We start from the raw sequence: 14164 nt of genomic DNA on the forward strand, positions 1-14164 counted from the left end.
CTCCTTTGTTGATACAGCTGTTCAGGTATTTTCCTGTGCAGCTTTCCTATCAGCCTCAGGAGCTGGTCCCTCACAGGTGATCTTTTCCCTGACAAAGCAGTTCTCCTTCCTAGGAGCTAGGCTCTTGCTTAGGGAAATCCCATTTCAATAGGACGCTTGACACTTTTCTTCACTAGCTTAGAGCCACCAGTCCTTAGAAATGCAGTTCAACAGGGGTGTACATGGACAGCAGAGGGGAAGTAAAGAACTACATACTCCAAAGAACACAGCAGTGTGACATAAATACCATAACCCAGTGCCACAGGTAAAACTCCGAGCTCTTCTGAAACCCTGTTTACCCAGGATCTTAACGCGTTACCAAATGCATTTCTGCATGGCATTGTTTTTATACATTTTAGATAAAACATTTTTAAAAGTCAGATTTGTTTTTTACTCACTCTTAAGGATCTACCGTTCAGTTTTTTCTGATGAACATTTCACAGCTGTGTCTTGCAGGGCAACCTCTGGCTGAGGACAATGGGGATGCCAGCTTCAGTCTTTTCCAGTGCTGATGGCAACGGTGAGTCTCTGTACCACGGTATGGTACACTGCTCCTGTGTGAGGAGAAACACATCATAAATGGAGCGTCAAAGCAGACTGAGGAGTACAGAAATTTAACACCGGTGCTTTCTGCAGCACTCGGCTGCCTGAATACACCTGGGCAAACCCAGCCATTTCCTCCTGAGGTTTTCACAGCCGCTTCCCGCTATAAACAAAACAAGTTCAAACCATGGCTCACCAGTTTGGTTCCCACTAACTTGATCTCTGAAAATGCAAAGCAGTAAAAGCTGCACAATTATACGAACAAGGAAAATGAGACAGAGACCTTCGTATCTTCCCAGAAATCACCTGACAAATCAATAAAATCACGAAAAGGACTTGTTCTGCTTCTCTCTCTAGTACCTTCTCCATCACATCTCGCTGTCACTTCAGCCCAGGTATCCTGTTTCGGCCATGGCACCTAGGTGGACACGAGTCAGTAGATTTTTCTCTGGCTATGGAAATGTATTAGGCGTATTTGCTAAGGTTTCCATTCTCAGCCTGTGATCCCTCTCTTGTTCTCTTTACACAAATACTCCTATTAGCTCCCCTTTCTTTCTGCTTTTCCAGGTTTACTTGTTGCCATAACTGTAGTTACATCCTTTCTGAAGCCAGCATAACCCCTCTAAACTCCAGACAGACTACCATGTTAGCAGTATTCGTGAGTAGATGAGAAGACTTGCAGGCCTGCACTGCCAAAACAAGCAGGTCTCTGCTATTCCTGGGTCATAAATTCGACCCTTGAGGCATGCAGGGGTGGAGGGCCAGGCACTCACAGTGGCTTCCTTTCCAAAGGTAAAATGGCAGCTCTGTACGTCTGCAGAGAAGCAAATTGCAGAAGCTTCCCCAGGCCACAGAGGCAGAGTGAGCAGCTGCCACTTTAACAAGGAGGAAATGGACTTTTACTCTCCTCCTAAAATCCCTGCAGTAGATCTGTCAGAGACTGGGCTGCTGGTAAAACAGAGAAAGCCATAAAAGTAAACGATGTGGTCAATTATTGCCTCTAAACAGCAATGACCACACTGGGGAGAAAGGCGATTCCCTTCTCTTTCTGAAGCTCACTGACACATTACAGAAACACAGTTTGGCAACGACAAGCTTTCCTGCCCCACCTCTTACACCCAGCAAAGATAAGAAATATTTCATACGGAAACTGCTAGCAAATGGGGGAAGCATTACTCCATGCTTGCCTGCTTCTTGCACACTTCACTATGTATCTGCTTCAGGCCACTGCTGGGAGACAAACTTCTGGACTAGCCACGTTTCACCATCCTCACGTACAGAAAGGTTGCAAAAGAGTGTATGGTCCCAGTGCTGAGCATGTGCTTCAGTAAACTCACACGCGTCTTATAAAAAGTTAATACCTGTGTAGGGTGGTTGTTTTTTGAAAGAGTGGTGCCTTTTCAAACAAACCTTTTTGTTAAACAAAACTGGAGCAGCCGTCATCTCCTCGGTCATCTCCTCCCCTTATGGTTAGAGAGGAGGCCAAACAGTCTGCCTGGGAGTGCCTGGCTCCACAGGCTAGAAATGAACCCGCCGGTCTCAGTGCGATGTCACTGCTTGTTCAGCGATGTTCACAAATGATGGAAGTCACTTGGCCTGCTTGAACTTTTGAGAACTGCAGACAGAAAACTGCTAAGGACAAATAATCTCCCTTGATCTCTGAAGCAAAAATCATTGCCAAAATGCCAGTTCAGTGACTTCAATTAGAATATGCTGTTGGAAGACCTTACCATCCCTCTTTCCTACTAATTAACATCTCTGCATAATTCAGCTGCTTTTCCTATCCTTTTTCCTAATGCATTTAGATCAGAAGACGTGTTTATGTGCAAAAAAGTGATAATACAGAAAGGCATTGGAAAACTAACCCCCGGTTATGTCTGTGAATTGACTTTTTTGTACTGTTTTGCTGACTATGTTGTCAATGACAGTGTCATTGCCTTGCAAATACATCTTTCTGTTTCATTGTAATTAGAAACATCAATTGAAATACACAGAGCCAAATAAATAAATGTATCTAAACTACAGGTAGACTATTAATAGCCATGCTCAAGGTGATGTGCAAAAAGATGTAGCGTAAAGTTAGTATCATTGAAATGGAAATCAGGGATCTCCAGATCATGTAACAAGGGACAACCGGCACAAGTTGAAGTCTGGGAGATTCACAATGGACATTAGGAAGAAATTCCTTACTAGGAAGGTACTGCAGTGCTGGAGCAGGCAGCACAGAGACATGGCGGACTCTCCATTCTTGGAAATATCCAATACCTCGATAGGCAAAGCCAGGGCTCACCTGACCTAGTGTAGTGACAGGTCTGCTTCAAGCAAGAGGCTGGATTAGATGACCTCAAAAGGTCTCTTCCAACCAATATCCTATGAGTCTACTGTAGAGTAAGCCACTTTACCCTAGTGATGACTTAGAATCACAGAATCATTTAGGTTGGAAAGAACCTTTAAGATCATAGAGTCCAACCATTAACCTAGCACTGCCAAGTCCACCACTAAACCATATCCCTAAGCACCACATCTACACGTCTTTTAAATACCTCCAGGGATGCTGACTCCACCACTTCCCTGGGCAGCCTGTTCCACTGCTTGGCAACCCTTTCAATGAAGAAATTTTTCCTAATATCCAATCTAAACCTCCCCCAGCATAACTTGAGGCTGTTTCCTCTTATCCTATTGCTTGTTACTTGGGAGAAGAGACTGACACCCACCTTGCTACAACCTCCTTTCAGGTAGTTGTAGAGAGCGATAAGGTCTCTCTTGAGCCTCCTTTTCTCCAGACTAAAACCCCAGTTCCCTCAGCTGCTCCTCATAAGACTTGTGCTCTAGACCCTTCACCAGCTTCTCTGCCCTTCTTTGGACTCGCTCCAGCACCTCAATGTCTTTTTTGTAGTGAAGGGCCCAAAACACAGTATTCAAGGTGCAGCCTCACCAGCGTCAAGTACCAGGGGACGATCACTTCCCTAGTTCTGCTGGCCACACTATTTCTGATACAAGCCATACTTATATATACAGTCACAAGTACTCTGCCTCTTAAATTCAAATACATTTTCATTTTTAAAAGGTACCAAATATAGTTTACATTCCATATCTATGCGTAATATTTATTTTGGCTTTTATTTCCTACAATTTTTAACCATTCTGCTAAGACTTGGCATTTTGCAAGGCCAGTGCACATGTATTAAGAAGTGTCACACCACAGAGAATGCTATTACTGAATTCATGCAATTCCCCCTCCTCGTCTTACTTTTTTCCAAGTGCAAAGGGATGCTGAGAACTGCTGTTTTGGTAAAAGTGGCCAGAATATGTTTATATTACAGCTCCGCCACCACCCAGATGTTTCAAATGAGGCAGCTTTTTCCACTTGGTAACCCCCAACTTTGAAAACCATCAGAGGGTACTGCTGTTCAATTCATTTCCATTTTTTGTGGTTACTTCTTGGACGAACTTATACACTACTACTACGTAGGAACAAATGGTGTACCCTGAAAACAGGTTCCCAAAATGTCTCACTGTGCTGTTACAAATGCACTTGGGAACTGGAAAAATAGCAGGTTCCTTTCTTAAAAAAAAAAAAACAAACCACAAGCAAACCAGAAACATTAGTGCTGTAAATCTAATTAAGCCTAATTCAATTTAATTTTGATTAGCTATATCATTTTGTTCGCCTCATCTGGGTCAGCAGGAACATAGCTAGTGATTTCACTTGGGTATCTTATCTCTTACCTATATTCCTTGGAAACTGTATACTAACAGAAGTAACTTTACATCTACACAAATAGTTCATCTGGCAATTAATACCTAGAATGCAGATGGAAATTTATGAAATTATCACAATACGCTGCTAATTTACACATTATTTGTTAAAGACTACTTACAATCTGAAACTTGGTTCCAAGAAAAGGGTTCGGAGAGTTAAATAGGTCTCAATGAATCTATTTTAAACCTGGTCAATTTAAAAATGAAGTAACAGCTTTTCTAATAGCTTTTCAAACAGCAAATACACCTGCAATGCAAAGGTCAAATTTCTCCCTCTATTCTACCACTACAATCTCTGTTTTTTCAGCACCTTTACCGAGAACAAAGCTTTTTCTCACAATTGCAGCTCCACTAATAAATATGCTACAGATACATACACCAGGGCAGCTTTTACAGCATTTTGCCATAGTTAGAAAGAGTTGTGAGCTAATTAATTTCTGTCAGTAAAATATGACTCTCGTGCCAGAAAGACATCAGCTCTGCAAGTTAAAAAGGATCGTACTTTTGCATTGTTTACGGGGCATAGCTGCGTGTTAAAATAACCTCAACTCTGTTTTTAGAAGAAAACAAGTATCTTTTCAGTTCTTCAGTGATAACTACTGAACAAAGGGTTGGAAACAGACGCAAGAATTAAAAGTGAATAATCCATGATACTAATAAAATGCGAGCCCTGAACTACGTATATCGGTGCCTCAGAATTATCAGCTCTCAAGGTAGTCTTAAAATAACTCTGTATTTCTATCACAGCATTTACCAATGACCACCAGCAACTGAAAAAATGAGTATTTTCTCAGCACCGTAAACAAAGCCAAAATGCTGAACAAATCCACCTGCTCAGCACCCCCCAGTACCAGGAAAAAAACCTGCTATTAAAAGCAGGTCTAATACCATCACTCTTCCTAGGTACAAAAAGCAGTCTACTGTAAACTCATAACAGTTCCCCCTCTGTAGTCCAAGCAAAGTGGCTTCAAAAACTTTCCAAATTGTATTTAATCCACACTGGGACCTTACGCTGGTACACAGAAAATTAAAACATGTAGTTGGCAATTAATATTTTAATGTCTTCTATGGGATAATTTAATAAACATAGAATATATGTTATTTTGTAGATCGCCTTTGAGCCTGACTTCTACATAGACAGCTATCTGTTTAGTTTCTTTAAGCACTTCAGTAGTTTGCTCGGAGAAGTTCTGGACCTAAAATCACTGCCAACAATTTGGAGATATGCCCTTTTTGTTAGATAAATCTAACAGAGAAATAATGGAAGTAGTATTGGTAGGGACTGTTAACACCGTTCTCAAGGATGAGCAAAATGCCCGCAACTCCTAAGTTATGGGTGGGTCCCTTGCTCAGTAAATCATTTCCTCATGCTGACACTCTTGGCAGCTCTGGCTGGAGGAAGGTTGTTGTGGAGGTGAGGCTGGAGCAACTGGGCATCACCTGGCAGCCTCAGGTTTGCTTCTACACCTACACGATTTTGAGACACAGCAATGGGACTGAAAAGGCACAAATGGCCAGGTAGCTTTGCTTGCTGTCTTTTTTTATTATTTTCACTTTTCCTAATTGAAAAACAAAAAAGCTGCACTACTGCACTTGTTTGACATTTGAAATGAGATGGGTGGCAACAGTGAGTAACTGTCCACCTCCCAGACACTTGCACTCAGAGAAGACAGCTGAAGGACAGACACTATTAACATGCTGGGGTTCCAGTTGCATCACTATCACACGAAAAGTGAGGACTTCAAAATTCAGGCAGCCAGGTCAATGTTTTCAAGTTTCCTCAGTGTCTAACAAAACTGTAATCCTTACCTGACCCACTGTTAAGAATCCCAAACTGGAAATTTGAGCAAACCAGCCCTGCTACATTTATTAAAGTAAACGAGATGGTTGAAGGAGGGCAGAATAATACTGTAGTACTTCACACTGCAAGAATGACACTGGGAGAAAACTTGTTTTTCTTTAACAGACTTTTCCTTTCAAAATCCACTTATTTGAACTATTTATCTTCAGGAGTGTATTTTATAACTGCTCGCCAGTTTCCATCCTTGTAGGCTGCCAGTAAACAGAACTCCCCTAAGAAGAAATCAGATTCAGCCTCTCTCTTCCACGCTTACGAATTTCAGTTGGGAGCTCATGAGTTGAATTGCTTTTTATTCGTACCTCGTCTTCCACTGCGATAGAGTTCTGGACAATGAGAGTAAGACTGATTTTCCTACTGTAAGGTACTTCTTTTACATTTGAATAAATATAGTTTCATCTTTATACGTGAGGCAGTTTTCAGCACGAATTTTATAAAACATCTGAAGAGGCAGAGATAGTGTATCTGTTTTTCTTTCAGATTACAAACTGAGGTATTAAGAACAAAAGCAAATATTAAAAAAATAATTAAAAACATCAAAAAAACCCTTAACAGGAAAAGATCTCACTTGCTGTTTTTATGTCTCTCTGGGATGTTGTTCTTCTCTCTGTTCTGATTCCATCTTTTCATGCCTCCATCTCAAAGCCCATCTCCTGTCACTCATCTGCACTCAATCTGCTTGCTAATACAATACTTCTCCTTCCTTCCTTTGTGCCAGAGCCCCTGAGCTCCTCACAGTCTCCCCTCCATTGCAGAGATTCAGATCAGCACATTTTACGGAGCCTCAGTTCAGTTTAGGGGATCAAACAAGACAGTTTCCTCTTTTATTACTTCATTTACACATTGCAAAATACTTCTGAAATGTATAACTAGTTTACAATGCACCTACGATATCTTCATCAATGATCTGGACGAGGGGATCGAGTGCACCCTCAGTAAGTTTGCAGATGACACCAAGTAGGGTGGGAGTGTTGATCTGCTTGAGGGTAGGACGGCTCTGCAGAGGGATCTCGACAGGCTGGATTGATGGGCCAAGGCCAACTGTATGAGGTTCAACAAGGCCAAGTGTCGGGTCCTGCACTTGGGGCACAACAACCCCACGCACTGCTGCAGGCTTGGGGAAGAGTGGCTGGAAAGCTGCTTGGTGGAAAAGGACCTGGGGGTGTTGATCGATGGCCATCTGAATATGAGCCAGCAGTGTGCGCAGTTGGCCAAGGCGGCCAACAGCATCCTGGCTTGTATCAGAAATAGTGTGGCCAGCAGGACTACGGAAGTGATCATCCCCCTGTACTCAGCACCAGTGAGACTGCACCTCAAATACTGTGTTCAGTTTTGGGCCCCTCACTACAAGAAAGACATTGAGGTGCTGGAGTGAGTCCAAAGAACGGCAATGAAGCTGGTGAAGGGTCTAGAGAACAAGCCTTAGCTGTGTGTCAAAAAACCTGTTTCTGGTACCATCAGAGTAATCTCTATTATTTTTCACAATTACTATTAAAACATTTATTTTCCTGTGAAAATCTGTCTGAATCAAGCTGCCATTCAATCGTGGAAAATTGTAACTGACCTGTAATAAAAAGATCCTGAGTATTAACAGATTCAGTCTCATCTCCAGGTGCCTTCACCACAGCATACGCAGAATCTTCCCCTGAAATATTTCTCCTTTCTGCTTTTTTCCCACTGCTCCATTGCTTTTCCTCATTTTCTGTTTTGACATCATCTCCAAATCAACAGCAACCACGCAGAACTTAGGTCATACTGAGAACAAATACAGATAGCTCCCAGGTGAAATTAGGTGATGGACTCATTTATGTCAGGGAAGCAGGTAAGGACATCATGGAATGCATGTCTGCAGTCTGTAGAGCAGGTTTACTGACCACAGATAAACGCACATCTCCAGATCTTATACAGAAATCGCTAAAACCAGTAACAGCAAACTGCAACGAGGGCATCTGGAAGGCAAAAAAATAAAAATTGGGCGGGTGGGGGAAGCGGGAATCAAGGTTTAACTATCCCTACTCCTCCAGCCCAGCACACAACTGTTGAGGCTGATGTTATTACCATGAGAGTCCATCTTTTACTATAACCACTACTGAGCCGCTGCTGCACGGCATTACACCACTGCCCAGAAACAGCTATAGAAACAGAGAAGAGATGCCCTAAATTTGAGAGAAAAAGCAACAAGCAGCAACTGGACAGACAGGTACATGGTGTAGGAGGGATTCAGCAACAACGCTGTGAACAGTTTAAGAGCCCAGGCATGCTAGCAGCATCTTGGTTACCTTTTTTTTTGCAGGCATCACAGTAAAGCAAGGGGGAGGCATTGAGTAAGGCTTCCCAGGCAGCACCATGGATGCTTTCAGGCATGCTGAAAGATGCTTTCCCTGGGCACAAGCCTTTATGTCAAAACGGGCCAAGAAGGCAATAGAAAGTGACATCCTGCATCAGCCAGGGATGCAGTCGAGCTCTTAACACTGAATGGAAGATGAAATGCCACCACAGGCTCCTCCCCAAAAAATGGCAACCACCTTATGTTCACCACGGTAGAGAAAAAGGGGATGGTCGTGGGCAGGAAGGTGCTTTGGTCAAACCCCTAAGATCGGGTGAGAGTTTCGATCTGCTGGAGGTTAGGAAGGTCCTACAGAGGGATCTGGAGAGGTTAGATAGATGGGCCGAGACCAACGGCATGAGGTTCAACAAGAACAAGTGCCGGGTCTTACACTTCGGCCACAACAACCCCATGCAGCGCTACAGGCTGGGGGAAGAGTGGTTAGAAAGCGGCCCGGCAGAAAGAGACCTGGGGGTGCTGATCGACAGCCGGCTAAACATGAGCCAGCAGTGTGCCCAGGTGGCCAAAAAGGCCAATGGCATCCTGGCCTCTATTAGGAATAGTGTAGCCAGCCGGTCTAGGGAAGTGATCGTCCCTCTCTACTCGGCACTGGTGAGGCCACACCTTGAGTACTGTGTTCAGTTCTGGGCCCCGCACTTCAAGAAAGATGTTGAGGTGTTGGAGCGAGTCCAGAGGAGGGCGACCAAGCTGGTGAAGGGTCTGGAGGGTCTGACCTACGAGGAACGGCTGAGGGAGCTGGGGTTGTTTAGCCTGGAGAAGAGGAGGCTCAGAGGTGACCTTATTCAGTCTACAACTACCTGAAGGGAGGTTGTAGTGGAGTGGGAGTTGGCCTCTTCTCCCAGGCAACTAGCGATAGGACAAGAGGACATAGCCTCAAGCTTCACCAGGTGAGGTTCAGGTTGGACATTAGGAAGAATTTCTTTTCAGAAAGGGTTATTAGACATTGGAATGGGCTGCCCAGGGAGGTGGTGGAGTCACCATCTCTGGGTGTGTTTAAGAAAAGACTGGACGTGGCACTTAGTGCCATGGTCTAGTTGACATGGTGGTGTCAGGGCAACGGTTGGACTCGATGATCCCTGAGGTCTCTTCCAACCTGGTTGATTCTGTGATTCTGTGATTAAGGGAACAACCTCTGCAGGGGTATGCCAGAGCAGCAGCAGCAGGGTAAAATCCTCACATTACCAACATCACTGAAGCACGTTATAGTAACAAGTGCACAAATTACGAGACAAACTCTGGACACAGTTTTAACAGTACAGAAGTATACAAAAGAGATGGATGCAGAAGAATTTGGCAAGTTCTAGGTACAGTGTGGTCACAATCACCTAGAGGAACCCTGAATTAAAGATTTTCTTATTAGGAATCTGAGTGGCAAGAAGGATGACGGTGTTGTCCAAATTATCAAAAATATAGAATTGCTGGTGATGGTTTGGAAAAAGGGAAAAAAAAATCAGAGGTTATGGGATGGAAAAATGTCAGCTGACATCTCCATGTCCACAAGACTATGCTGGAAAGAAAGACAGGTATTTCTGGCCCATACAGAAGGTAAGTTGGGTGCACTGAAACAATGAGAAGTCTTCAGCATAGAGGCAGAAGTTGAGTTGATGTTTATCTCAAGGTAATCTCATCCACAAGGCGCAGAAAACAAAGACAAACGTCCAAGGGCACAACCACAGAGAACAATTACCAAAAAGCTGGATGGAGGAGGATCCTCCAAGCAAATCGCTGAGGTGGCAGAAGAACTCAAAGAGGACACAATCAGAGAACAAAAGCATGGGCAGAATTTCAAGAACATCGGGGACTGCAGACAGCTGACAGCTCAAGAGAGGCTGAGGAGGCAGTGCACGTTGTAAACTTTGATGAGGAAGAGGTCAGTAAAGATGCTGCTCAGAATGAAATGTGCAAAGCTGGACTGGAAAAGGTACACGTGCATTAGAGGGAGGCACTCCACCAACAGCTACTGACAGCATGTTGAGCAATGAGAGGGAGAAGAGAGTTGCAGAGGGTACCTAGAAGTGCAAATGTAACTGGTGATGGACTGGCCTTTTTTTCAAGCTGGAAGAGATTCAAATGAGCTTATGTTGCTAGCAAAACCAGAGGAACAAGAGGTGAGGGTGGATACTAGGATACTAAGAGAACAGATGCAAAAGTAGTGAAATGATTGAGATGGTACATGATCAGCAAGGCAAGTGGAGGGGTTAGCAAAAGAGGGCAGGCAAAGAACTTCTGCCTTTGCTGGAGAACGAGAGGCTTGTAAGAAGAGAGAAGAGAGCACAAGCAACGAAAAAACTTCTTTTGCCAGTCTTTTCTTCAAAGCAACTGCTGAGTTCCTACACAGAGAGAGAACTGGAGGGGAAAAAAAAAAAGGAACCCCCCAGGGACAAGTCCAAGCTGGCAAAAACCTCACGGGGCTGTGGAGAGGGACTGCCGTTAAGCTGAAGGGACCACATGGCTACCAGCCTATCAGAACCACAGGAAACCAGCCTGGCGTTGAGCTCTGCACCAGCACAAAGCCAGCCCAGGAGCACCTCACAGGGATGCCAGAGCAGATTCTTGTATTATGCCAACAACGAGATAGAAGACACATCAGAAGAAAATACATGCCCTTAAATCTCCTTAAACGAATGCTGGAATGATGCTTTGTATGCAATAAAGAAGCAAACATACCCCCAAAGTGTCAATTGTATAAATTATGTTATTTTGAAGTGTGCACAAGCATAACCTTACTCACAAGTTGTTAAGAAATTTCAGGTTTTAAGTTCCTGCCCTGTTAAGGCCTTCTGGGAAACCTGAACGTTTCACTCAACAAAGCTAAATAATAATGAGAGCTAAAAGATGCAGGAATCATTCGGCAGACTACCCTACCAGATGTACTGTTCAGACACTTCCCATTTTTCCTGTGTTCACTGCTTTGAAGACTAGAGTATCTCTAAGAATTAGTAAGAGAGACACCAGAAAAGTTTTTAAATCAGTGATTACTGAGAAATTTCCACATATTAAAATTGAATAGAATAAGTTTAGTTCAGAGAAAAATATCTAGCAAGTCTGCCATGTTCTTTCCTTGGAAAGAAAGAAAAAAATTCCTCCTTTATAGAGTGATCAATTTGCTTTTCTGCTTCAAAGTTCTGCTTATATTTACATTTCTTTTTCTTCCTTTGAAAGCTAGACAAGGCAATAGTCAGCCAGACAAGACAAAAGATACAGTGGCATGTTTCCTAGAAGCCTAATATAAAACTGCAGAAGCATTTGCCTTCTGAAAACAATCCAGGCCATACTTAAGTAAACATTTATAATTGTTGTGGTTTAACCCCAGCCAGCAACCAAGCCCCACACAGCCGCTCGCTCACTTCCCCACAGCGAGATGGGGGGAGAGAATCGGAAGAGTAAAAATGAGAAAACTCATGGGCTGAGATAAAGACAGTTTAATATGCAAAGCAAAAGCCACACACGCAAGCAAAGCAAAACGAGGAATTCATTCACTACTTCCCATGGGCAGGCAGGTGTTCAGCCATCCCCAGGAAAGCAGGGCTCCATCACGCGTATCGGTTACTTGGGAAGACAAACGCCATCACTCCAAATGTTCCCCCTTCTTTCTTCCTCCCCCAGCTTTATATGCCGAGTATGATGTCATATGGTATGGGATATCCCTTTGGTCAGTTGGGGTCAGCTGTCCCAGCTGTGTCCCCTCCCAACTTCTTGTGCGCCCCCAGCCTACTTGCTGGTGGGGTGGTGTGAGAAACAAAAAAGACCTTGACTCTGTGTAAGCACTGCTCAGCAGTAACAAAAACATCCCTGTGTTGTCAACACTGTTCCCACCACAAATCCAAAACACAGCCTGATACCACCTACTATGAAGACAATTAACTCTACCCCAGCCAAAACCAGCACAATAATAAATTACTACATCCTCGTAAGCTGTCAGATTTGCTTAGTGCACATGATTCAAGAAACACATAAGTATTTCCCAAAATGCACAGCAGTTCATTTAAGAGGAGGCATTTCTAATTTTCCTGAGGAGGGAAAAGACAATTTACATCCTCCTGTCTTTTGTATCAGTCATGCAAGTCCTAGTGAAAGAAGTTTAATAACAGTTTTTTCTTCCCCCCCCATTTTTGACGCATGCACTAATCAATTAAAAAACAACACTGTAACTGTGATATACAAGGGAGCAAATTCTAATCACTGGAGATCAACAACAAAATTTTAATTTACCACAGTAAGACAAGAATTTGAATTTAAAAAAGCGTGACTCTAAAACACTAATAAAGCTATCCTCATCTTTGAACTGCTGCTAGGAGTGTCAAATATTTCACTTGAGATTAAATATCGCATGCATCTGATGTACAGAGTTCACTTGTACACTGTATGCACATAGAAAAACAAACCAAGTTGTACAAATCCATTTTTAGCTGAAAACATTACTTGTTATGCATCTTAAATGTATTTTAGCAACATAAATATTAATTATTATGTTGTATAAAAGCAGGATTGTTCCTCTATAGAACCATCATTTAAATACATTCATATACTTATATTCAGTTAATAAAATGCAAAGCATGTGTTTCACTACCTTTGAAATATAAATATGTTGAGCTCCACCATTCACCTGGTGTACCTGGCAAAGTATTGTAAGTGATGCTGGAAAATACAGTGAGTTACAAAGCAAAGACTGATAAGGCTTATAAGGCTGATAAACTGATACTGATGCCATAATTCTTAATCTTCTAAATCCAGGGGACACACGTTTGGTTTATGTTTAACAACTGATATGTCAACACAACAGTATCTTAGAAAATCAGCTCTTCACAAAAAGGTGATCTGCTGTCCCTCAGTACTGAGACTGAATAAGGTGGAGGGTCTACTTTTCACAAACAATCATCAGAGATCAAATCCCATGTTGGTAAAGCCCACCTAAACCGCTCTTGAAACATGTTTGTTTTACTTGCTAAAGGTCAGAAATTTTTGGTCTGCCATGCTACAGAAACAGAAAATGAGCAACACTCCACAAAAAAGTCCAAAGAACCTTACTGAGAAGGGAGTTGCAATTAAAGCCTTCCACACAGTGGCCACAAAAACTAGACAGAATATCCATAGCACATGCAGCAGCAATTTTTTTAAGTGAACATTGGATTGATTGTACAAACCTGCCCTATAGAAGGGGGGCAAAAGAGAGCTGCCACTGTACTTCAGAATATGTTCAAGGAATAGCACTCAGAAAGAGAAGTGTTTAGCCACTCATAGACTGTGCTTATATTCTTAAGTCTCTTTAAGCTCCAGATGAAAGCAGAAACAGATGCTCTATTTTCTTTGAGACATTTTTGCAAGTTCAACCCAACGCACTGGGGACACGTCCATCTCTGGGTGCGCACCCCGCCGAGCTGCACTGTTACACCTCACTGAGAGTTTTGGCCAAGAAAAGACGATTTGTCTGTGCAAAACTGGGTAGGAAAAATGATAGACCCAGCTGGGCTAGGTTTAACACAGTGTATAGGTTGGTTAGTGTCTGAAGAGTATTCAATAATACGCATTATCAGGGTACAATATACTGAATTTCTTTCAAGATGACTGAACTTAACTATTTGTGTAAAAAAGCTGGACAGGGTGATGTTGCAGCA

General features: G+C 42.8%; 1 protein-coding gene across 2 annotated transcripts in view; it reads right to left on the bottom strand.

The window, feature by feature from the left end:
- The window catches only part of ANKRD6 (ankyrin repeat domain 6), a 117544-nt gene that overhangs the window by 55708 nt on the left and 47672 nt on the right, over positions 1-14164 (bottom strand). For both annotated transcript variants that reach the window (XM_068397318.1, XM_068397343.1), the window contains exon 3: positions 438-593. The gene's annotated coding sequence lies outside the window, so the exon portion shown is untranslated. The remainder of the gene's footprint in view (positions 1-437; positions 594-14164) is intronic.

The sequence above is a fragment of the Nyctibius grandis genome, chromosome 1, assembly GCF_013368605.1.
Source record: "Nyctibius grandis isolate bNycGra1 chromosome 1, bNycGra1.pri, whole genome shotgun sequence".
NCBI lineage: Eukaryota > Metazoa > Chordata > Aves > Nyctibiiformes > Nyctibiidae > Nyctibius > Nyctibius grandis.